The sequence below is a fragment of the Mus musculus genome, chromosome 6, assembly GCF_000001635.26.
Source record: "Mus musculus strain C57BL/6J chromosome 6, GRCm38.p6 C57BL/6J".
Taxonomy (NCBI): Eukaryota; Metazoa; Chordata; class Mammalia; order Rodentia; family Muridae; genus Mus; species Mus musculus.
In genome coordinates this window covers 86,528,100-86,554,501 of record NC_000072.6, presented here as the reverse complement: position 1 = coordinate 86,554,501, position 26,402 = coordinate 86,528,100, and the positions used below count along the sequence as shown (strand labels likewise).

Here is a 26,402-nt window from a genome sequence, read left to right as displayed (position 1 = left end):
AGCCTACTGCAAACCTGAAACCCACCACAAATGGATGGATAGGCAGCCCCTCTTGGACTACTGAGACAGGGTTTCACTATATAGCCCAGATCCTCCTGTCTCAGCCACTCCAGGCACGTGCTATCAAAGTCTGGCCTCTTCCTTACTTCTTCCTGTGTTTCACTGATAGATTTCCCTCTATAGTTACTACTCCTGTGTCCTGTCCCTCCTCAAAATTCAGAGAGCAATTCCAGATTCACATTCAATCCAGCCCTAAACTGCTGCAGCTATGGAGGTCGGTTCCTAAGCCTGGGCCAGAAGGAGATAAGTCTAGGAAATGCTCCCTCCTTCCAACTCCCTTAAAGGAGCTCCAAGACTACGGCAGGCATCCACATAGGAGGCATGTTTAAAGACAAAGCAGCCGAGGGGCTGACACAATGGCACAAGGTAAAGGCACTGTCAAGCCTGACTATTCTAATTTGATCCCCAGGATCCACATAGTGGAACAAGAAAATCCAACTCCTACAAGCTGTCCTCTGATGTCCACAAGGCACCATGGCACCTGCATGCCACCCCATCCTTTACTCTATGCACACAAAATGGATAAATAAAAATGTAATGATTTTTTAAAAAGATAAAGTAGCTAAATCTGTTGTTTTGAAGAGCTGGAGAGATGGCTCAACAGATATAGGCACTTGCCACCCAGACTGACAACCTGAGTTTAATTTCCAGGACCCATATAATAGGCAATAATTGATTCTACAAAGCAGTACTCTGAGAGCCACACATATGCAACGGTACATGCACACTAACAAATACACATCTAAAATTTAAAATTAAAATTAAAAATATAATTTAAGGGGCTGGAGAGATGGCTCAGCAGTTAAGAACACTGACTCTTTTTCCAGAGGTCCTGAGTTCAATTCCCAGCAAACACACGGTGGCTTGCAACCATCTGTAATTGGGTCCAATGCCCTGTTTTGGTGTGTCTGAAGACAGTGACAATGTTATTCTCATATATAAATCTTTAAAATATATGTGTGTGTGTTATTCTCGTATATAAATCTTTAAAATATGTGTGTGTGTGTGTGTGTGTGTGTGTGTGTAATTTGTAGAGGCTTGAGAGATGATTCAGTTAAAAATACTTGTTGCTCTTGCAAAAGGCCCAAGTTCAGTTCCCAACACCTACATGGCAACTCACAGCTGTCTGTAACTCCAGTACCAGAGGATCTGATTCCCTTCTTTTGCCTCCTAGGGTGGTGCACTCACACAGCATACAGACATGTAGGCAAATACTCATACATAAAAATAAAAATATTGGGCTTGGCATGGTAGTACATGCCTTTAATCTCAGCACTCAGGAAGCAAAGGATGTCTGTGAATTCAAAGCTAGCCTGATCTATATAACGAGTTGTAGGACTGAGCCAGAGCTACAGAGAGACCCTGTCTCTAAAATAACCAAATAACAACAACCTCCTCAACAAAACAGAAAGCAGGCTCCTGGCAGCAAAGGCTGAGGAGGAAAAAGAAAGGTATGTTTCTGGGGATTTTAAAGCAAGCAGAACACCAAATACAAAGACCATCAGGCAACCTCCCTGGAGCCCTAAGTATGATCCTGGAAACTCACACAGAGAAAAGAGAAAACAAACTTCCAAAAGTTGTTCTATGACTCATATACAGTCACTATGGTTCTTGTGTTCCTCCACATACATACAAACACAAGAAACGTTTTTAAAGGTAAACAAAAGGACTGAAGACATGGTTCAGTGATTAAGAACACTGGCTGTTCTTCCAGAGATCCTGAGTTCAATTTCCAGCAACCATAGGATGGCTCACAACCATCTATAATGTGATCTGATGCCCTCTTCTGGTGTGTCTAAAAGCAGTGATAGTATACTCACATACATAAAATAAATCTTTTTTTAAAAGAAATCAGAGGGGAGAAAGGCAGAGGCAGAGGCAGAGGCAGACGAGGCTGTGTCATTGATCCCTGTGGTTATCCATGACCTGGCCTGAGATGTTTGCCCAGCCCTCCTTACCCTCCATCCACCATGCTGTTCTCAGGAGACCTCAGGATTCAGCCCCCTCTATTTCCTATCTTGCTGACTACTCCATTCTCTCAGCCATCCAGGAAAGCAATATCCTATGTTTGGTTTGTTTTGTTTTCGTGTTTTTGTTTTTGTTTTTTTGTTTTGAAACAGGGTTTCTCTGTGTAGCACTGGCTGTCCTGGCCCTGGCTGTCCTGGAACTTGGTCTGAAGACCAAGCTGGCCTTGAACTCAGAAATCTGCTTACCTGTAGTTCCTAAGTGCTGAGACTAAAGGTGTTTGCCCCCACCACTAGCATACTTGCCTTATATTCTTATTTTATATGTATGAGTATTTACATGTATGTCAGTGTACCACACACTTGCAATGGCCATAGAAGAGGGCACCAGATCCCCTGGAATTAGAGTTACAAGTGGTTATGAGCCACCATGTGGGTGCTGATCACAGAACCCAGGTCTGGTGCAAGAGCAGCCAATGCTCTTTTACTTTATATGTCTTTAAGCACAAGGTATAAGCTAGTTCAGTCTCCTCCACTCAGTAAGCCCCTTTTGGTTGTGAACTTGGTATTTCTTAAACACCGATTCCCCTTGAGGCACCAAAAAAGCTATTTAGTAAGACCAGCTTAATTACTGATATTTTGAGTCTGTTTCCCTTCCTCAAGATTCCTGTAACATTTACATTCTCCATAGGGCCCACACTTCTTAGAAGTTGCAGCTTTTCTATCCTCACAGCAGCTGCATGTGCCACTCCATATGTGTAAGACATATGCTCTTCAACTGTGGAAATATGGCGCCACCTCTACTGCAAAGTTCCAATAGTCATCCTTCCCCTCTGTTCACTAGTAGAATTTATTACAATTTCTAATGATTTCTTCTTTAATTCTGTGTCTATGTAAGTAAGTGTGTGCACAAGCTGGTGTGGGAGTCCATGAAAGCCTAGAGCTAGCATCCAAGTGCTTATGAGCTGCTAGGAGTAGATGCAGGGAACCAAACTCATGTCCTTCCTCTGTAAGAGCACTGAGCAAGCACTTCACTAATGAGCCATGTCTCTAGACCCCTGGTTACTGTTTCAAATACAATATTCTTTTTTTTCCTTTTCTTGAGACAGTTTCTCTGTGTAGCCCTACCTATCCTAGAACTTGTTCTGAAGACCAGGCTGGCCTCCAGCTCGGAGAGATCTGCCTGCCTCTGCCTCCTGAGTGCTGGGATTAAGTACCCCCACCATCTGGAAATTTCCCAATTTTAAGGAATACTCCCATCCTGACTCTTTGTCACGTTTTGTCACGTCAGACTCTCTGCCTGTCCCAAGCGGCGAATAAGCAGCTCTGACTCCCTCAGAATCCTCTAGGGCTCAGCACTTACTCTGGAGTCACTGACTCAGCCTCGCCTGCTCCTCTTCAAGCCTTGTTTTCTCCCAAGCCACAGCCAAAGCTCTTAACTGCTGAGCCATCTCCAGTCCCCTAACATCTCAAGCAGAGACGTAACATCACAGTCTTCTCAGGCTGATGCAGTCACCATGGGTACAGCAAAAGGGACAGAATGGACAGGACAACCTTTTTTCTAAAAAGTAACAAAGAAAAATCCAGACAACACAATAGCACACAACTCTCTAATCCCAGCATGTGGAAAGTAGAGACAAGCAAATCTCTGTGGCCTAATCTACTTAGGAAGTCCAGGGCCAGCCAGGACTGCACAGTGAGACCCTGTCTGAAAACAAAAGAAGACTGGATGCACAGACGGAGCCAACTAGAGGTGACTGCACCAGCACACATCACTCAGTGCTCCCTGACCACTATAAGCATTTTAAACAGCATTTAACCTAAGGAATTAGAAAACCAAGGCATAAGGCAGGGGCAACAAAGAAGGCAAATGTCTAGACTACTGAAGGTCAGTTCCAGTGCGTGCCTAGTGATCAGACCAGGAAGGGGAAGACAGCATGTCTAGTTGCTGCTGGGCTTCCATATCAGAGGATGGGGTACCAGAGAAGGAGCGCACTGTGCTTACTATGAATGCAAGATACCTGGGCTGGTGATGCAGTTCAGCGATAGAGCACTTGCCTAGCATGTGTGAGCACCTAAATTCAATCCCCAGCACTGAAAACAGAGAGAGAGAGACAGAGACAGAGACAGAGACAGAAAGAGAAACAGAGAGAGACAGAGAGACACAATAACCACCATTAAGTTCTCCCTGTGAACAACTGGAGACTGTAAATCACCCACGTGTAGGTGGTAACTGAAGCTGGCTGAAGGCTGAGATCAATAAACTCAGAAGAGAAAGCCAACATTTAAATCACAGTGAGCATCATCTAGAACAGAGAAACACTTTCTTGTCTCTCAATAGGAAAGTAGCTAAATAAAACACAGCACTATCCATTTTATGAAATGCTACACAGTGGCCACAAAGAATGAAATGACTATTTACTAACATGGGATACTGCCAAGGCCCAATTTTTGTTGTTTTATTTCGTTTTGTTTTTGAGACAGAGTCTAACCTGAAGCTTGCTACGATATAGATCAGACAGGCCTTGAACTTACAGATCTCCCTGTCTCTACCTTCCTGAGTGCTTGGACAAAAAAATGTACTCCACAGGGCTGGAGAGATGGCTCAGTGGTTAAGAGCACCTGAATTCTCTTCCAGGGGTCCTGAGTTCAATTCCCAGCAACCACATGGTGGCTCACAGCCATCTGTACTGAGATCTGATGCCCTCTTCTGGTGTGTCTGAAGACAGCCACAGTGTACTCATGTTAAGTAAATAAATAAATCTTTAAAAAAAATGTACTCCACAATAGTGGCTAAAGGCCCATTCTTGAGACAAAGTATCAGAATGGTATATAACATGTCATTTGTGGAGATAAACTTTAAAGACATAAAATAACTTTTAAGTGTTTTCTGGGTTTACACATTCCAAGGACACATTCTCTCCAGGGAACAGGAATAAGAGAAGGAGTCAGAAATTGCTACATTCCATATAAATTACTAACTACCAATCATCCTGGTGTTTGTGGTGCTAGGGATCAAGTGCTTCACCACTGAGCTACACTCTGTCCCCAAAGAGAATGAGCCAGGGAACAAGGCTACCCTCTCACCCAACATGGCCTTCATGGTTAAATATGGCTTTGCACCTGCCCACATCTGAACATATTAACATAGCCTCCCAATGCCATACTTTCTCCTGAACCTCTGTGCCCAGGCTTGTCTTGGATCTTTAACTGGGACCACTGAATGTGGAAGACAAAGGAAGACATGCCAGCATGCAGAACAAAAGCAGCTGCCATTGTTCCAGCAGAAATCCTAAAGGGAGGATGGTTCTATGCTGCTAAGAAATGAGCCTGGGGCAACCTAGTGAGGTCATGGGGTGAGCCAGTCTCACTAGACAGAGTTAAATGAAGAGTTATGTCCTGGTGAGACGTTTATGGTGAAGGGCAAGGACAGCAAAGCAGCAGAGAGAGGCCAGAGACTCAGACAGAAAGGAGGTGAGGAGGTATTATGGGGAGACAAGAAGCTGAGATAAAACCTTTTGCAGTAGCCAGGTGATGGTGGCACATGCCTTTAATCCCAGCACTCAGGAGGGAGGTGGATCTCTGTGAATTGGAGGCTAGCCTGGTCTGCAGAGAAACCCTGTCTCAAAAACAATAAAAAAAAACAAGAAGCTGGAGAGATAGCTCAGTGGTTAAGAACATTGACTGCTTTTCCAGAGTTTCTGAGTTCAATTCCCAGCAACCACATGGTGGCTCACAACCATCTGTAATGAAATCAGATGCCCTCTTCTGGTGTGTCTGAAGACAGCTACAGAGGAAAGAAAGGAAAGAAAGGAAGGAAGGAAAGAAAGGAAGGAAGGAAAGGAAGGAAGAAAGGAAGGAAGGAAGGAAGGAAGGAAGGAAGGAAGGAAGGAACGAACGAACGAAGGAACGAAGGAAGGGAAGAAAGAAAGAAAGAGAGAAAGAAAGAAAGAAAGAAAGAAAGAAAGAAAGAAAGAAAGAAAGAAAGACAAAAAACCCCAAACACCTTTTTTGTAATAAAGCATGATGGTATACACCTGTAATCCTAATACTAAAGGCTGAGGCAGGAAAATCAGGAATTCAAGGCGAGTCTGGGCTGGCTACAGTAGCTAAACCTGGGGTAGGGTGTTGGGGGTGGGAGACGTCCTCCTCTGGAAAGCAAGGCTGCGGTTGTGCAGCCCTCTGGCGACTGCACTCTTAACTTTCAGCTTCCTGAGCAAACATACTTGGTTGTTTTCCTGGTTACCCAAAGCAATGACACTGCTCAGTCCTTACCCAACAGCTGATTCACTACCACTTCTCAAACCACAGGCTCACTTACCAGCTGGCTCTAAGAAAAAACAAGTCGGTGTGAACTGTCAAAGTCCTCTTGGACCTGACCTTAGCCAGGAGAGCAGGTTTCATTTCAAAACTGAAAGGACTGAAGGACTGGGGAAATCCAAAGCGCGCAAAGACCAGGAACAGGTGGTTCCCATCAGAAGAGTCCCCAGCTGGAACGCAAACAGAAACTAGACCACTGATAAGACACGGTTTACAGTGTCTGTCTCCAAGCTCTGGCAGCTGATTAGGTTGTCAACTATTTACAGCAGGGCATAAACACACTTATCCCACTCCAGTCTACTCAATAACTCTTTTCTCCAAAGCTGAAGCAACTTTCTGGATTTATTGAGTTTGAGAATTACAGGGAGGATCCAATAACTGGGACATCAGGGCAAAGGGATCCAGAATCCTTCAAATGGGCCACATTTTGAGTATAAAGAGTTATTACTACCTCTTCCTGATTCCCCATTAATGGGTGGCAAAATTCCTGTCTCAGTAAAAACTTTTCAGTTTATTCCTAGTGACCATTTGCTGTGAAGTGACAATACCAGAGGACAGCTCAGCAGGAGTTGGGTTATATGCCTGAGGTTCCACTGTGGCTAGCTGTGACTCAAGACATGTCACTGCACTTTTCTGGGTTCAGTTTCAGTTTCCTCACCCGTAACATAAGAAGACTGGGAAACATCTGTACCAAGAAAAGTTTTAAGTTCTTAATTCAAGGCTACTTTTTAAAAAAGCACACCTCAGGGCTGAAGAGATGGCTCAGTGGTTAAGAGCACTGACTGTTCCCCCAGAGGTCCTGAGTTCAATTCCCAGCTCACAATCATCTGTAATGGAATCTGATGCCCTCTTCTGGTGTGTTGAAAGACAGGGACAGTGTATTTACATACATAAAATAAATCTGTTTTTTTTTAAGGCATACCTTACCACTCTATGAAAAAATTCAAGGCATAAATAAAATTCACAAGCTCCTAGCCATAATAGGCTGCTGCTTACAAAGGACTGAGGAAGGGCCAGTTTAGGCCACTGGCACATGCTGCATCACTAGGAACCCAGACGCCAGAAAGCTACTCTATAGACTGTGATCAATAGTAAAGAATACTGAACGCGGTGAAGACACTACTCACACAGGGCCCAAGTATGGTGAGATATGCAGATAATCCCAATACTTAGCAGGCTAAAGCAGAAAGATGTAAGCTCTGAGGTCAGATTACATAAGGAAGACTCTGTGCAGACCAAAAGATAGACACACACAAAGAAAAAGACATCAATAGCCCATGTTCACTACAGCACTGACAGCAACTGCATACTGCAAGCCAGGGCTCTCTGGTGGAATGCTTACCTAGCATCCATGAGGACCTGGGTCCTATCCCCAGCTCAAAGAGAAAGAAACAACATTGTTTTTAAAAGGAGAAAAGGAAAGAAAGTGGAACAGTCAGAGGGGGAACAAGGAAGAAAATGTAAACTATACTACAGAATACTTTTCAGTCAATTAAAAAAAAAAAAAAACGGTTTTAGCCGGGCGTGGTGGCGCACGCCTTTAATCCCAGCACTCGGGAGGCAGAGGCAGGCGGATTTCTGAGTTCGAGGCCAGCCTGGTCTACAGAGTGAGTTCCAGGACAGCCAGGGCTATACAGAGAAACCCTGTCTCAAAACAAAACAAAACAAAACCCCCCCAAAAAAAGGTTTTAAATCTGTCATTTGCAAGAGCATGACTGCAACAGGGGATCATTACATTAAATGATACAAGCTAGGATGAGAGTAAAGGCACTGTACAGTCTCCCCACACATGGAAGTAAGAAACAATAACCTCATAACAGCAAGAATGAAATGGTGGTCTGCAGCCAGAGAGAGAAAGAAATGAGAGGTGGAGAGGTTACAATTAGGAATACAGTTTTGGGGGCTGGAAAGATGGCTCAGCAGTTAAGAGCACTGACCGCTCTTCCAGAAGTCCTGAGTTCAAATCCCAGCAACCACATGGTGACTCACAACCATCTGTAATGAGTTCAGATGCCGTCTTTTGGTGTATCTGAAGACAGCTACAGTGTTCTCACATATAATAAATAAATAAAAATTTTTATAAAGGAATACAGTTTGGGCTATATTATATAAATAGAAAGACTACAAAGAGTGATAATATGCCCTATATTCTAGAAGCTAGAAGAGTTTGAAATTTTTCACACTACAAAGAAAAGATTAATGTCTGAGGAGATTGTGCTATTCAACCCAATTTGAACACAAGTATACACAATATGTGAAAACATCACATTGTCCTCCAGAAATTCACTTGCTTTCTGCTTTTTAGTTTAAATATTATTTTTTAAAATGTATTTTTCCATTAATGTATTTACTCACTTTATATCCCAATCACTGTCACCCCCCACTCCTGGTCCCTACCCCCAGTTCCTAAAATTTATTATTTATTGGGGGGGTGTGCTATGCCATGTATCAAAAGACAGTCTGTGGGAGTTGGTTCTCCTGCCACCCTCTAAGGCCCATGGATCCCTCTCTAAGCTACTTTGCCAGCCCTCCATTTAAGTGTTAATTTACACTCTTGGCCCTCTCCTATGAAAACCACTCAAAGAAATTTTCAAGTTAGTATTTAAAGCTAGACGCCAAGAATGACAACGCATATAAGGAGTACATCTCAGCATCCTTAACATCTTTCAGTGAAGATACCTGTGACTTCAGACAGCCATTAAACGGCAGTCCCTGCTGCCCAGGTCTTTGAGTTGCTCATCACCTAGTGGCGTAGTGAAGTAAATGCAGTTTGCCAAGAGCCCAAGTAACTTCCAGCCATTTTGTGACTTTCTCAAACCCACAGCAGAGTCTTCACTACAATCCCCCAGCTTCTGTGAGATGGAAGAGGCTCCACCTCCATTCATTTTCCAAGCTGAGGACTTCATACCCTAAGATTCATTCTCCACGGTGGAAAAGGCTTTGCACTTAAATAATGATAAGAAGTGACACACATTTGTTTAGCTGTGGCTGCAAAGTTCTTAGAGGTGAGAGAGCTAAAGCTGCCTGTGAAAGATGAACTAATACTGTGGGCTTCCAGGCTAGCCTAAAACTAATGAGACATCTCAACTAAATTTCAAGTCAAAACAAAAAACAGAGCCTGACGTCACAGTGATCCCATGTACTTAGTAGCTAAGACAAGACTGTAGAGTCTAGGCAGCAGAACCAACCATGTCTCAAAAAAAAAAAGAGAAATATTTTGCCAATGAGAAAAATATTATAAGGAAATAAATCAGACATGATGATACATGCCTATATTCCCAGTACTAGGGAGGCTGAGGCAGAAGGACCAGGAATTCCAAGCTAGCTTGAGCTACAGAGCTAAACCATCTCAAAATAAAAATGAGTTGGGGAGGTAGTAAAGTAATGCCCTCTGCCCTCAGTAGAAGCCTGGAACAGAACCAGGCAGGCATCTGTCAGGGGAAAGTGGAAACTCTGTAAAGGACAGCAGTCAGGAAAGGAAACCATTTAAACACTTCCAAGGTTCTTTCGACTCTAAAATATCATCATCCTGAACTTAAAAGTCACTGACAACACTGAAGACTCTCTCTCTCCTGCTTTATTCAGGTCCCCCAAACAATATAACCCAGCGGCTAGGGGCACAGATGGGACACTACCATCTGAGCAAATGTGAACACATTATTGAACTCTGCCTTCCTCAGCTTTGTTATCTGCAGATGTTACTTAGCATCACTACTCTCCTAAGTTTACTATAAAGATATATAGGATATTAGTCAAGTACTTAAAACAGTGCTGCACACACAGAAGGATATAAGACCAACAGTTTGAAAAGACAAGAAAAGGAAGGGGGTGGGGACGTGCTTGCTTTACTTGTCCTTACTGAAACCTCAGCCAAAGTGTCCCTGGCTGTTACTGACCAGAGTCTGAGCTCCCTTGGCAATAAGCCTCAAAAAAGAGCCAGAGCTGCCTTGCTCATAGGGTGCTCATTCTTTGTTCTGAAAGTTGGCATCTCCAATGCCTTGAAACATCAGACCGCCTTTGACTTTACAAGTGTCTTGCTCCAATCCCAGGTGCTAAGTAGTGCTACCCTCCTATTAATGCTTAGTCAGCATTCAAAAGGACCTCAGAGACCCTCTAAACCCAGCACTTTGTTTACTACATAAGAGCAAGAAGGCTAAAAGTGAAGTCCTAGGTGTAAGTTGGGACAAAGTCGAGCACAGTTGTTGTAGGTTTTTATTCCTAGTGACCAAAATCTTCCCATTTTTCAGGAAAAGAAAAACGGTGTTTTTAACCCACTGAGCCATCTTTCCAGTCCCTTACTGCCTCCTATACCACAGAAGTATGCAACATACTTTCTGAGTTTTTTGGATTAGGGGATGCTAAACTGGTTGAAAGAAAGGAAGTGGGGAGAGTGGAGAAAGAAAAGAAACCTTGCAAATGTTGAAAAAAAGTAAGAAATAAAAAATATTTTTAGTCCTTAGTATCTCAGTCAGATGTGGGGTATTCAACCAGCACTGCACGTGTACACCTATACACGTGCATAGGGCAGCAGGGTACAGAGGCTAAGAGCAGGGACTCTGGAGCCAGACTACTTTGCTCAAATCCCAGATCTATCACTACTAACTATGTGGCTGTAGTGAGCCTCCTAACCCTCTTCACACACTATAAAACAAGAGTGACTACTCACAGGTTTATGGATTAAATAAGACAAATGCATGTGAAATCCACATCAGAGTTCTCTGTGCATACTGATTGCTTCTCAACATTACTAGCTTCATCTGAACAGCCTAAAAGCTGAAGAGATGACGCTCAGTGGTTAAAGGGACTTGTTCTTCTAGAGGATCTGAGTTCAGTTCCAGCAGCCACATGGGTGACTCACAACTGCCTACAACCCATCTCTAGGGGGACCCAACACCTACTTCTGGCCTCCATGTGCACACACGCGCGCGCGCGCGCGCGCACACACACACATGCCTAAGAGGTACATAAGAACAACAACAATGACGCCTTTAATCCCAGCACTTAGGAGGCAGAGGCAGGCGGATTTCTGAGTTCGAGGGCAGCCTAGTCTACAGAGTGAGTTCCAGGACAGCCAGAACTACACAGAAAACCCTGTCTCGAGAAAAAAAAGAACAACAATGGTAAACATAACAAGAGACGAGGTCCTACTTCTAGTCTAAAGAACACTATAACACTAAGATACAGGTCTTACTCAGTGCCTGCTTCTGGTTCAGGAACACCCAGCCCTTCAGTCACCACGCACACCAAGCACCCTTTCATTTTTCTTTACATCTTGAGAAGAACCTGCTCAGAACAGAGACACAGGCAGAGCAAGATGCTTAAAATCATACAGGAGGGTCAGGAGGACAGAACCCATGCACATTCGAAACAGCAGACTCATTAAATTCAGCAAGATACAGCTCTATGGTATAGTCTCTCACATCCTCAAAAGTGATACAGCAAAGCCGGGCGTGGTGGCACACGCCTTTAATCCCAGCACTTGGGAGGCAGAGGCAGGCGGATTTCTAAGTTCGAGGCCAGCCTGGTCTACAGAGTGAGTTCCAGGACAGCCAGGGCTACATAGAGAAACCCTGTCTTGAAAAACCAAAAAAAAAAAAAAAAAAAAGTGATACAGCAGAATGGTTAACAGCAAAAGCTCTTACGTCTAACTGTCTAGGACAAACTTCAGTCCATCCTCTGTATGCTGTGTGACATATACAAATGGATTTACCTTTCTCTGGGCTATACTTATTGGTCTGTTAAGAACTACACTGTAATTATGACAGACATTTGGGAAGTACATCCTATTTATTAAATACTATGTCAAGCACTGTACCTGGCCATGTAATTCATTCTATAGAACTGCCCAAGGCCCCACAGTTACTGGTAACGTTGAACTGTCTGTTTAAGAGACCTGCTACCAGCGCCTGTGTGCCCCCCACACCTTCCATGTCTTCACCTACTCCGCCTCTCCAAGTACCAACAAGAGCAACTCCATAAAGTGCTCAGCACAGGGTCTGGTCAACATTTCTGTGACAAAAGCTAGCATTACACCTGTCATTCTGATCACACCCTCACTAAAGGAAAGGAATAGTTTGATCTTCTGTTGCTGTGACCAAACATAGGTGGAAAGAGTTTATTAAACTTCTACTTCCAGGTCATGGTCCATCATTTAGGGGAATTCAGGGCAGACACTCAAGCAAGAGCTAAAGAAGACACTATAGAGGAATGTACGTACTCATTCACTTATTCATGCTAGTTTTCTTTCCTTTTCTTGAGTCCTGTACCTGCATATACACCTGCGGGCCAGAAGAGGGCATCAAGATCCCAGTATAAATGGTTATGAGCCACCATGTAGTTGCTGGGAATTGAACTCAAGATCTCTAGAAGAGGAGCCACTGTGCTCTTAACCAATAAGGCATCTCTCCAGCCCTCACCTAGTTTTCTTATACAGCTTAGGCCCACCTCTGTCCATACTGGGCAGAGCCCTTTCCCATCAATTAAGACACTCTCTCACAGACACAGGCTAATCTGACTGAGGCAATTCTTCAACTGAGATAACTGAGGTACCCTCATCCCAGAGGATTCTAGTTTGTGTCAAATTGACAATAAAAATTAACCAGGATACCTACCTGGATGTCAGCTCCCTGAGCAGTTTGGATTTGATTCTAGTACTTCCATTTCTTCATTTTCACTATAAAGGTTTACTAGCATACAGAGAAAGGAAAGTATTTATTAAAAATATCTAGTCCAGGAACTGGAAAATGGTTGAGTGGTTCAGAACTGCTATGTAAGTAGGAGGACCTGAGCTTAGATCCCAGTCCCTGTGTAACAAGGATAAAGACCTGTAAATCCTGACTTTGCAGGAAAGAGATAGGAAGATCTCACTGGTGCTAGGTGACTGCCATCCTAGCTAAAAAGAGCTACAGGTTCAGGAAGAGACATTGTCACAAAGAAATATGGTAGAGAATGATAAAAGAAGATAAGGAAAGCCTTCCTCTAGTCTGTATACACATATGCACAGGTGCACATACTCCATGCACACATGCACACACACCCCTCCCACCCCATCTCATGGGCATACACACACAAACACACACACAGAGACAGAGGGGGGAAGGGGAGGCACCAGGTAGGCATGTTGAAGCATAGGTAACTCAGCACTCAGGAAACTAAGGCAAAAGATGGAACCTTCAAGGCAATCTAGATTACACAACCAACTGTTTTGAAAAACTGAGGCCATTCAGATAGCCCAGTACATAAAAGCACTTGCTGTGAAGACTGACCACGGAGCTTGACTCCTAGGACCCACATGGTAGATGGATATAAACTATTCCTACAAGTTATGCTCTGACCTCCACAAATCCTGTGGCACCATGTGTACTATATGGCACATATGTATGCATACACATAAAAATAAACATTTAAAAACAGCCAGGCAGTGGTGGTACACACCTTTAATCCTAGCACTTGGGAGGCAGAGGCAGGTGAATTTCTGAGTTTGAGGCCAGCCTGGTCTACAGAGTGAGTTCCAGGACAGCCAGGGCTACAACGAGAAACCATGTCTCAAAAAAAAAGTTTTAAAAACAAAATATAGTAAACTGGATATGGTGGTACAAAGCACTTGGAAGGTTGATGCAAGAGGATCAGGCATCTATGGTGTTCTTTAGCTATCTAATGCCAGCCTAGGCTAAGTGAGACCCAGTTAGCCTCAAAACAAATACACCAACAAGCCTTTTTGTTAACTCTCATAATATATACTTATACTTACTTACATTCTTACAATTTTTCCAAAACCAGAGATATATATTTTCTAACACTCATATAATTTCTATCCTCTTCCTCTTTTTATTTTCCTGTTATCAGAATTTATATAGTCATCATTTAATCCTCACAAGAGTAGTATCATTTGCCATAGGCATAGAATCTGACACTCTGAGAGACTCAACACTGCAACAGCAAGTACATAAGCAGCCATGACTACTAGAGCAGAACTGGTCTCAATTGTTGAGCCATCTCTCCAGCCCGAGCGTGTGCTCTTGAATGTGAAGACCAGAGAGTGACATCACTTCAACAGGCATAGTGGCACATGCCTTTAATCCCATCACTCATGAGAAAGAGGTATATAAATTTAAGGCCAGTCTAGTCAGTGTATTGAGTTCCAAGCTAACTAAGACTGCACAGCAAGATCCTGCTTCAGATAGATAGATAGATAGATAGATAGATAGATAGATAGATAGATAGATAGAAGCCTTCCTCACTTATTTACTGAACAGGGTCTCTTAATGCTCAACTTAGCTCATATACCTAGCCAGCTTGCCTCAGGGATCCCATCTCTACCTCCCTTGCCCTTGGATTATAGAATGGCTACCACAACCCCTTCCTCTGGAATGTATGTTGTTCTAGGGATCCAAACCCCTGGCCTCTGCTTACTGGGATGTCTCTTCAGCCCTAATAATAGGATCCGCTAAAAAAAAAAAAAAAAAAAAAAAAAAAAAAAAAAAAGTTCTTAAAAAGGTCCTAATAGGGGAAACAAGAGAGGATGGCAGGATGTAAGTGACACGAAAGAAGACAGGGCCACTGAGGAAGTCCTGGGTGAGTACAGAACAGAGTTGGGCAAAGGGAAAAAGTGTTTTAAATATCATAACTTCACACCTATAAACCCAGCATTAGGAAAGCAGAAGCAGGAAGATCCACAGTTTGAGGCCAGCCTGGTGTGTGTGTGCGTGGGGTGGGGGGGGGGTGAAACTCTGTCTCAGAATAAGTAAATGAATGAATAAAAAAAGAAGAAAGAAAGGTGATTAATAAAAGAACTGGGCCAGGAGGTGGTGGCACTCAGGAAGCAGAGGCAGACAGATATCAAGCCAGCCTGATCTACAGAGTGAGTTCCATGATAGCCAGGGCTACACAGAGTAACCCTGTCTTGAAAAACCAAAAAAATAATCAAGGAATTGGGACAAGAAGAATACAGTGAGCACAGTGAGTACAAATTCAACCTGTGCTACAGTGAGAGTCTAGCTCAAAAACAACAATAAAAGTTGGCGTGCTGGCACAAGTAGGAAGGTCACATCTGGTTTGTGATTGGAGAGTCTGAAGTAGGTACACTACAAATACTGTGAAAAATGTTCTTCCAAGTTTCATGTACAGTACATAACAAATCAGAATTTCACATTCAGACTGGAGTTCCACACCCTACACTCACTGTGTATATACAAATATTCTGGAAACCAAGGCGCCTCTGCTCAACCACCTATAAGAGACAACCCTTTATTGCTGATATGGTCAATGGAATTCTTTTTAGATTTTACTTTGTTACAAATGAGTGTTTTGCCTCCATGAATGTCTGTATATCACACTCATGCAATGCCAGTGGAAGCAAGAGGTTTCAGATCTCCTGAAACTGGAGTTACAGACCACTAAGTGCCACCTGGCTGCTGAGAACTGAGCCCAGATCCTCTGGACACCAGCCAGTGAACTTAACTGTGAGTTATCTCTGCAGTCCTAGAGACAATAGATTTTAACAATGAATAAAGTTGAACTAATGCTTTGTCTGGTTTGTCTTTCTCTAAAAACAAGTTGCTGACAATGCCTGACTCGTGTGCTTAGTAGGTGGCATCAGAGAAATTACCTAGTGAAACATACTTCTATTGTTCTGAATAAAATAGCAATTTCTCACTGGGCAGAAATTGCTCTTGTGGTGGCGCATGCCTTAAATCCCAGCACTTGGGAGGCAGAGGCAGGCGGATTTCTGAGTTCAAGGCCAGCCTGGTCTACAGAGTGAGTTCCAGGACAGCCAGGGCTACACAGAGAAACCCTGTCTCCAAAAAAAAAAAGCAATTTCTTTGTAATTTTTATCCTAGCCAACTCTATGAAGACCTAAGCTTACATACACATTCTTCCTTAAAACCAAACCCTGACAGTCCGTCAGTGTAACAGCACTTGCTCTTACACAGGACTGTGGTTCAAACCAATATGGTAGTTTACCACCATCTGTAACTCCAGAGGAAAATCACTCTTCTGACCTTGGAAACCAGACACATGTGGTGCGCATATGAACATGCAGGCAAAGACTCATTTACTTAAAACAACAACAAACAGCTAGACATGGTGGAGAACACCTACATCCCAGCACTCAAAGGCTACATAGTATGTTCCAGGCCAGCATGTGCTACACAGTGATGCCAGCCTGCACTACACACTGAGACTATGTCTCCAATTCATAAAGCAAGCTCAGCGTGATGGTACACATGTTCAATCCCAGGACTCGGGATAGAGTGAGGAGGATCACTATGAGTTCATGGCCAGCCTGGTCAAATTCCCCGCCATTCAGAGCTACACAAAGAAACATTGTCTCAAAATAAAACATCTCAGATATTTTTAACTTGTTATTAAGTACTTCTCCAAAACAAACACTTTCACTTTGTACATTCAGGCAAGGATAGTTAAACTTAATAACCCAGGGTTAGAGATATGGCTCAGTTAGTGAAGTGCTTACTAATATGCACAAAGCCTCTACCCCAGAACCACATAAATTAGGTGTGGCATATGTGCATATAATCCTAGCACTCAGGAAGTTAAGGACAATCAGGAGTTCAAGACCATCCTCTATTAGATAGTCTGAAGCCAGCCAGGGTCTTGACCTGGCTTCAAATAAGTAAATAAATAGCCCATACTTCTGAAACAGCAGAAAGATAATCACTGAAAATTAGTAATGCAAACCTCCTCCATTCCCTTCTGAGATGGCCATGACTGGGATGACTGTGCGCTCTCTGACTTTGTTTGGTTACCCGATGTCACTCTCCCGACTATCCACTTTACTGGTGGGACTTCAAATGTCATCAGATTTCTCCCAAAGCTAAAGGAAGGCTCTTCTCTGCATTCCTACTGCACCCTCTGTTATTTTATACCCTAAGACTTAACATGCTGTCCTGGGTCTGTTTCCTCCTCTGGACCATTAATTTGGAAATCAGGGAGGCTAGAGAGATGGCTCAGCAGTTAAGACCTCTTCCAGAGGTCTTGAGTTCAATTCCCAGCAACCACATGGTGGCTCACAACCATCTGTAATGGATCCGATGCCCTCTTCTGGTGTGTCTGAAGACAGCCACAGTATATTCATATACATAAAAAAAAAAAAGAAAAGAAAAGTAAACACAAAAATCTCCTTTAGTGGGGTGGGGTGGGAAACAGGAAGGATAAGAAGTGCTTTGAGAAAAGATCTTACAGAAATCCTCACCTCAGCTTTCCATTAGATTATAGGGGCCTGTCACTACTACTTGGCTTTATTCTTTCTTAGATCCCAATATTAAAGGCACATCAAACAATCAGTGATTATATACTGAAAAAATATAATGAATTTTAAGTTAAAATATTTTCTGTGATTTTTCCCCTTATTTTTCTGAGATAGAGCGTCACATGATACCTCAGACGAGCCTCAAACTCATTATTCTCCTGCCTCAGTCTCCCATGTACTGAAAATACAGATATATATCTCCATCCCAGTCCTCATCTATGACTGATAAACCAAATTAATTTAGGCTAGTATTAAAATTATTGGCCTAGAAATCTTCTCTCCAGGGGATAGAGAAAAAAAAAATCTGGGCTGGTGAGATGGCTCAGTGGGTAAGAGCACTGACCACTTTTCCGAAGATCCTGGGTTCAGATCCCAGCAACCACATGGTGGCTCACAACTACCCGTAATGAGATCTGACGCCCTCTTCTGGTGCTTCTGAAGTCAGCTACAGTGTACTTATATATAATAATAAATAAATCTTTAAAAAAAAAATGCTCACTTGCTAAGGGAAATAAGAGGGCTGGAGAGGTGGCTCAGTGGTTAACAGCACTGCTGCTCTTCCTGAGGACCTGGGTTCCCAACACCCTTACAGCAGCTCACAATCGTCATAACTGTAGCTCCAGGTGACCCAAGGCCTTCTGCCCTCCACAGGCACAAAGACATACATGCAGGCAAAATATCCATACACATAAAAATAGTAGTTCCCCCTTCCTTCCTCTCTCCCTCCCTCACTTGCTCGCTCTCTTGCACTCTCTCTCTTTCTCTGTCTTTTGAGACAGTTTCCTCTCTCTAGCCCTGGCTACCCTGGAACTCACTCTGTAGACCGAGCTAGGCTCAAACTTAGAGAACTGCCTGCCTCTGTTTCCTGAGTGCTGGGATTGAAGGTGTGTACCACCACAGCCAGCGACTTAAAAAAAAATCCAAACCCAACCCAGAAATGGTCTTGCCTGCTCCTGTCTTTAGTGCCCATTCACATAGCTAGAGGGCTGATGACTCTCACCAATCATGTCTTCTCTTTTCTTTGCCTTATTCTTTCAGGGTTTTCCTTTCCTTCACTTCCTTACTTTCTATCTTTTCTACTTTATTGTATTCTCATCTTTCCCTTTAAGTTGCCTCTACATACCCATACACATGCCTTACTAGTTGGGTATCTGTGGGCATCATAACCAACTGGGAGAACTTGGAGCAAGAATGTAACCACGCTAACCTCTGTATGATACTATAACATATGACCTCCTAACAGAAAACAGGTCACCCGGACATGAGGCCAAACTGCTGCAACCTGCAATGTAGGCAGGACATGTTTCTAAGCTGTACTTTCTCAGGTCACATTTTCTTTATTTGTAGGTGGGGTGCAGGGTGGTAGGGATCAAACCCAGGGCCTTGGCACACTAGGCCAGGATTCTACCACTGAGCTACACGCCCAGCTCTACTGTAATCATTTTATTCACGTCTATGTGTATGGTCAAGTACCACATGTATATTAGTGCACATAGATATCATCAGATATTGGTGTCAGATGACCTAGAAACAGAATTATAGGCAGTTGCAAGATGCCCATGGGTGACAGGGCAGTCAGCAAGCATGCTTAACTTTTGAGCCATCTCTTCAGCCCTTATTAATTTCATTCATTCATTCATTTATTTATTTATTTAGTCAGATGTGGTAGCATATACTTTAATTTCAGCACTCCACAGGCAGAGGCAGGCAGAGCTCTGAGTTCAAAGTCAGCCTGGTTTACACAGTGAGACCCTGTCTAAAAAAAATACAAAAGGGAGGAATAGATCAGTGGTAGTTAAGAGTACTTTGGGGCTGGAGAGATGGCTCAGAGGTTAAGAACACTGACTGCTCTTCCAGAGGTCCTGGGTTCAATTCCCAGCAACCACATGGTGGCTTAAAACCATCTGTAATGAGATCTGGTGCCCTCTTCTTGTGTTTGTGACCTCTTCTGGTGTGTCTGAAGACAGCTACAGTGTACGCATATATATAAAATAAATAAATAAATCTAAAAAAAAAAAAAAAAAAAAAAAGAGTACTTTGAGCTCATATAGAGGACCTGAGTTCCCAGCACCCACAATGGGCAGCTCACCGCCTCTTACAACTCTAGTTCCAGAAGATCTAACACATGCTTCTGTTTTCTACCAAGTACTGCATACACACATGGTATACATACAGACAAACAGGCATACACACACATACACACACACACACACACACACACACACACACAAAATAGTAATAATTTTTTTTAAGTTTTTAGGTAATACAGAGATGGTTAGTAACTTAGAGAACCTGAGTTTGAATCCCAGCAACCAACATCAATTAGTATACAATGGCCTGTAACTTCACCTCCTGGGAATCCAACAACTCATTCTCTGGCCTCTGTGGGAACTGTACTGGTGTGTATAAACCCACACAGATAAACATATACACATATAATTAAAGTTAAAAAAAAAAAACTTTGGGCTGGTGAGATGGCTCAGTGGGTAAGAGCACCCAACTGCTCTTCTGAATGTCGAGTTCAAATCCCAGCAACCACCTGGTGGCTCACAACCATCCTAATGAGATCTGACTCCCTCTTCTGGAGTGTCTGAAGACAGCTACAGTGTATTTATATATAATAAATAAATAAACCTTTAAAAACAAAAATTCTTTAAAAAAAAAACAAACTTTAATTTAATTGTGTGTGTTGCATGTGTACATGAATATTATTTTAAATAAAAATGAAATAAGGGACAGAGAGATGGCTCAATGCTTAAAAACACTTGCTGATGGGCTGGAAAGATGGCTCCGTAGTTAAGAGCACCGACTGCTCTTCTGAAGGTCCTGAGTTCAAATCCCTGAAACCACATGGTGGCTCACAACCATCTGTAATGAGATCTGACGCCCTCTTCTGGTGCATCTGAAGACAGCAACAGTGTACTTACATATAATAATAAATAAATCTTTAAAAAAATTTTAAAAATAAAATAAGAATACACCTTTAAACCGGGTGTGGTGGAGCACGCCTTTAATCCCAGCACTTGGGAGGCAGAGGCATGTGGATTTCTGAGTTCGAGGCCAGCCTGGTCTACAAAGTGAGTTCCAGGACAGCCAAAGCTATACAGAGAAACCCTGTCTCAAAAAAAAAAACATAAATTAAAAAAAAAAAAAAAAAGAAAAAAAATATACCTTTAAAAAAACAAAAACAAAAACAAAAAACACTGTTGCTCTATCAGAGGACAAGAGTTTGGATCCAGTATCCACTGTGAGAGGCTCATAAAAATCTGTAACTATTTAATCCCAGCACTTGGGAGGCAAAGGCAGGTGGATTTCTGAGTTCGAGGCCAGCCTGGTCTACAGAGTGAGTTCAGACCAGGGCTACACAGAGAAACCTTGTCTGGAATAACCCAAAAAAAAAAAAAATCAGTAACTCCAGCTACAGGAGATCTAACAGCCTGTTTTGGCCTCTGCAAACACTGGAACATATGTGAGCATACATTCACACACACACAAACATGTACATATACAAATAAAGATGTGCTGGGTTTTTTTTTGGGGGGGGGGGGGGTAGTTAAGACAGGGTTTCTCTGTGTAGCTCTTGTGGTCCTGGAACTCACTCTGTAGACCAGGCTGGCCTCAAACTAAGAGATCCACTTGCCTCTGCCTTCCAAGTGATAGGATTAGAGGCCAGATACGATCACTGCCCAGCTACAAATAAATCTTCAAACAAATAAAAGTGAATGTGACATATTAGCACAGGATTTTAATCCCAGCATCCTGGAGGCAAAAGCAGATGAATATCTGTGAGTTCAAGGCCAGTCAGATCTACATAGCAAGTTCCAGGCCAGCCAGAACTACATAATGAGACCTTGTCCATCTCAAAAATAAGTAAGAAATAAATAAAGAAGCAGTTTAGTGAGATTACAGCACTTCAGAGAGAGACAAAGGTATGAAGACTACAATTTTAAGCCAGATATCGTGAGACCTTATTTCAAAACAACAATAAAAGAAAATAACAATAACAAAAGAAAAGGTGGATAAAACTGAAGGGTGAAAAGAAAAAGTTGAAACTGTTTTTAGAACAAAACAGAACACTACATGTTAGCAAATTTAAATAGCTGTACTATACTTGCTGGATCAGAGAGAGAAAATTGTGGTCCCTACCCACTCAGCTCCCACCCAAATCTCAGGGAATTGAGTGAAGAATCATCCCATCCCTTCTCAAACCCATAGATGCAAACATTTAAGAATAAGTGGGGACAAAAGTCTCTTAACCCAACAAAGTCAAGGGTCTAAGGTAATTCAAATAAATGTCCTGAGACAAAAAATAGATTAGCTGGGAGGTCCTGAGTTTGATACTTTTCTATGGTCAAAGTTATAGCCACAGGCATAAACAAACAAACAAACAAAAAAGGAATAGGAGTCAAGAGACTTACCTCACACCCTAACAAACTGTCTAACTTTCAGCAAGTCTTTTCTCACTCACAGATAGCTCTTCTGTGAAGTGAATTTAATAACATGAAGCATAAACCCTGCCATTCAACTTACAAACTTTAGGCCTAATTGACTTTCCTAGCCTTGTTAAGCCCCTTAACCAACCTGTGGTCACTTGAAGTTGAGAAGAATCCCAGATGAGTTATAATGGACTATCTACTCCATTGTTCCATTATCTCAGTAGCTTCAAGGACTCCTCCTCAGAACGTGGAGTGCAGGCCTAAGGGGAATAAAGAATTTGCTCATTATTTCTTATGCCTGGATTTACCAAAAGGATAAACAAACAAGACCATCAGACAATATCACACCCAAGATAAAATTAAAGAAGAACTTGGAGATTAGTTGGCCTTTTGTTATGGGAACACTGCTGCCCAGACAGTAGGATTATACAAGTCTCAAAGCTAATGAATCCCAGAGGAAAGATAGATCCTCAGTCTCTAAAGACCAGAGCTCTCTTTGCTGAATCATAGGATCACCCACGCCTCCTGTAACCTGCAGGGCATAAGTTAAAACCTGATGGATCACTGTACAACTTTGCAGCAAAATATGGGCCCATGAAAGGAAAGGAATAGTATTCTGGAAGAAGGAAAGAGCAAGCAGAATGTTGAGAGACCTGGGAAAGGGAAAGCTTCCCTGAAAAAGGACACTAAGTCCTAGAGGTCTTCAGTTAAGAAAAAAACCAGGGGAGCTGGAGAGATAGCAACTCTTCCAGAAGGACTCAAGTTCAGTTCCTAATACCTGTGAGCACAGCAGCTCACAGGCATCTGTAACTCTACTTCCAGGGGACCTACGTCCTTTTCTAGCCTTGCAGGCACTTCATATAGATGATACATTTTCACACATGTAGACAAAAACATTCAAATAAAATAAAAATATTAAAAATAACTTTTTTTTAAAAAGAGGAAGTTAGAAAATATTTCAGCCAGCACTTGGGAGGCAGAGGCAAGCAGATTTCTGAGTTCAAGGCCAGCCTGGTCTACAAAGTGAGTTCCAGGACAGCCAGGGCTAAACAGAGAAACCCTGCCTCGAAAAACAAAACAAAACAAAACAAAAAAAAAAAGAAAAGAAAAGAAAAGAAAAGAAAATATTTCAGGCAAAAGAAAAGACTTTAAACAGGTAGACTTGGAAGAAAAGCCTAATTGGATCAAAAAAATTTAGCTGTATATTATATGTGGTTTTTAAATACTTTTTTATGTGTATTGGTTTTTTTTTTTGTTTCAATGTATGTCTGTGTGTCACATCCCTGGTTCCTCCTGAGGCTACAAGAAGGCATCCAGTGTCCTAGAACTAAAGTCAACAGATAGTTGTGAGCCACCAACTGGGTTATAAAATTCAAAAGCAGGCACTTTAAAAGAGGTGGCTTAACTGCTAAGCCAGGCTGCAGCCCCAGGTAATAGTTTTAAAATTGGTAAATTAATAAAGCCAGAATTTTATGAATCAGGAGACTCCCTGATTATATCTAATTTCATTTTTTTGTTACCTGATTTCTTTTGTTTGTTGCCTTTTCCTTTTGAGACAGAAGCCATAGCTGGCCTGGAATTCACTATGTAAACCAGACTAGCCTGAAACTCAGAGACCCACTTGCCTCTGCCATTGCCTACAGAGTGTTGGGATTAAAGATGTGTACCACCATGCCTGCCTCTATTACATGACTTTTTTAGTACTAATATTTTAGATGCCTTAATCTACTGGGTCACTATGCAGGAAGAGGCACCCATCAAAATCTGTATGTAGTTTAGGGGTTTAAGATATAGCTTTCAAACTCAAATGGCCTATACTCAAGTCTTTTATGTCTGAAAATTGTAAATGTCACCATTTATTTCAAGTTCTGAAAAGACTAAATGTGTATCTGTCATCACTTGCGGATGGGCATTTAATTATAAAGAAATGGGCATGTCGGGCAGTGGTGGCACACGCCTTTAATCCCAGCACTCAGGAGGCAGAGGCAGGCGGATCTCTGAGTTCGAGGCCAGCCTGGTCTACACAGTGAGTCCCAGGATAACCAGAGCTATAGAGAGAAACCATGTTTCGAAAAACAAAACAACAAAGGGGGGGGGGGGGCCGCAGAAATTTCTAGAGTATATTTCAAGTAGCAATTCTCTTTTATGATAGTTTTGTTATATATCTGTGTGTATACATATGTGCGAGTCATTTAAATTTCTTATAATATTTCTCTTTTTACACTGTGCTTAGCCTTGAGTTCCAACATCTTGCAATGCTCAGGACAGTGTGGTACACACTGAGGTCTGCATGCTGGTATTGTCATAGCTGCTACTGTGTGTCTGCTAAAGCTCTGGACAGAGGTAACATAATGTTAATGTGAAAAGTTTGACACCAGCTGGACAGGACAGATGGCTGCTCTTCCAGAGGTCCTTAGTTCAATTCCCAGCAACCACATTGTGACTCACACCCATCTGTAATGGGATCTGATGCCCTCTTCTGATGTGTCTGAAGACAGCTACTGTGCACTCACATACATAAAATAAATAAGCCAAGGCTATACAGAGAAACCCTGTCTCAAAAGACAAAAACAAGAACAAAACAAAACAAGACAAAAACTTGGAAGGCAGAGACAGGCAGATTTCTGAGTTCGAGGCCAGCCTGGTCTACAAAGTGAGTTAGTTCCAGGACAGCCAGTGCTACACAGAGAAACCCTGTCTCAAAAACAAACAAACAGGGCTGGTGAGATGGCTCAGTGGGTAAGAGCACCCAACTGCTCTTCCGAAGGTCCAAAGTTCAAATCCCAGCAACCACCCGTAATGAGATCTGATGCCCTCTTCTGGTGCGTCTGAAGACAGCTACAGTGTACTTACATATAATAAATAAATAAATCTTAAAAAAAAAAAATCCAAAAAATAAAAAAGACAAAAATTTTAAAAATATATAAGAAAAAAGAAAAGTTTGACATGTGATCTAAATGTAATTTCAATCAAAAAGCTCTTCTCTCCGACACCCACACAGCCACAGCCACTCCAGTACATGTTTGTTGCGCTATCCACTACCTACATCGGAGTACAAGCTGAGCCTGGTCTATAGACTAAGTTCCAAGACAGCCCCAGGGCTGTTACACAGAGAAACTCTTTCTTGAAAAACAACAACAACAAAAAAACCCCCAAGTCTTCTTTTGCTTGCCATGTGTGGTGCTACACATCTTTATTCCCAGAACTTTGGAGAGGCAGAGACAGACAGATGAATCGCTCGGAGTTCAAAGCCAGCCTGGTCTGCAAAAGAAGTTCCAGGCTAGCCAGGGCTACATGGCGATACCCTGTCTTAAAACAAGACAACAAAAACCCAACCTAATTTTTAAATGTGAGCCTAATAAATAGCTATTTGCAGACTTCAGTACATGATTTTAGGAATTATGGGTAGAAATAGCTGACCTAATTGGGAGCTTGAGTCTATTCCTGAGAAGTACCCTCACCTTCTAGACCAGGTGAGTTTAATAAATTTAAACATACCTAACTATACACTCATTTCCATGAGTATTTAACAAATTTAAATGAAGGTTATAACCTCTCTGTAATTATAATTCCATACCACATGCATCTGTGCTGCTTTTACGAAAAAAGCTGATTTATGACCTACATTGAACTTAATTGAATACACTGAATAGTGAAGGCCGCATGGTTTGAGGAGTCACAAGTTATGATTTATCTAATATTCCTCCATGCTCTGTCAATATTTAAAGAGAAATAGATGATTGGAACCAGGTAAAGTAACTTATTTTATCTGCTTAAAGGACTGGGATGGAGAAACCAGAAATCCATCCACAAGCAACTGAGGAAAGCAAGTCTCTAGGGAACTGCTCGCTTGCTCCCTTGGAGCCAGGTGGAGGGAAATGGGCCTCAGATGAGGCCAGATGAACAGATACTGAACTTTTGGGCAAGCCTGAATCACATCCTCTTCCTGTCCTCATCCAGAGGCTTTGTAAAATAATATTTGAGCCTAAACAAATGTCACTAACACCAGGAATAAGTGAAGGCACGGAACATACAAACAGGTGCGGGGCGGGGGGGGGGGGGGGGGGGGGGGGGGTTCTGAGTGGCTCCTTTAGAAATGACAAGTTCACACAAGTCAGTTCTTTTCTTTCTCTTTTTTTTTTTGAAACAGGGTATCACTTTGTAGCCCCAGCTGGCCTCAAATTCTCAAAGATCTACCTGTTTCTGTTTCCCCAGTGATGGGATTAAAGGTGTTTCCTACCATGCCCTCAACATGCCAGTGGTGGCACATCCTGTCATTCCAGTGTTTGTGAAGTGAGACAGGAGGATCCAGAGCTCAGTGCCTCTGCACTGAAAAAAAAAAACCACACACAC

At 42.4% G+C, this 26,402-nt stretch overlaps 2 long non-coding RNA genes across 3 annotated transcripts in view; both read right to left on the bottom strand.

The window, feature by feature from the left end:
- Positions 1 to 26,402, bottom strand: part of 1600020E01Rik (RIKEN cDNA 1600020E01 gene) — a 37,120-nt gene that overhangs the window by 9,948 nt on the left and 770 nt on the right. For both annotated transcript variants that reach the window (NR_037960.1, NR_037961.1), the window contains exon 3: positions 22,195 to 22,309. This is a non-coding gene — a long non-coding RNA (RIKEN cDNA 1600020E01 gene). The remainder of the gene's footprint in view (positions 1 to 22,194; positions 22,310 to 26,402) is intronic.
- On the bottom strand, positions 23,293 to 25,738 carry Gm38676. Its single transcript, XR_869219.1, has 2 exons — positions 25,096 to 25,738; positions 23,293 to 24,044 (listed from the first exon to the last, which is right to left on the bottom strand). It is a non-coding gene; the product is annotated as a predicted gene, 38676 (long non-coding RNA).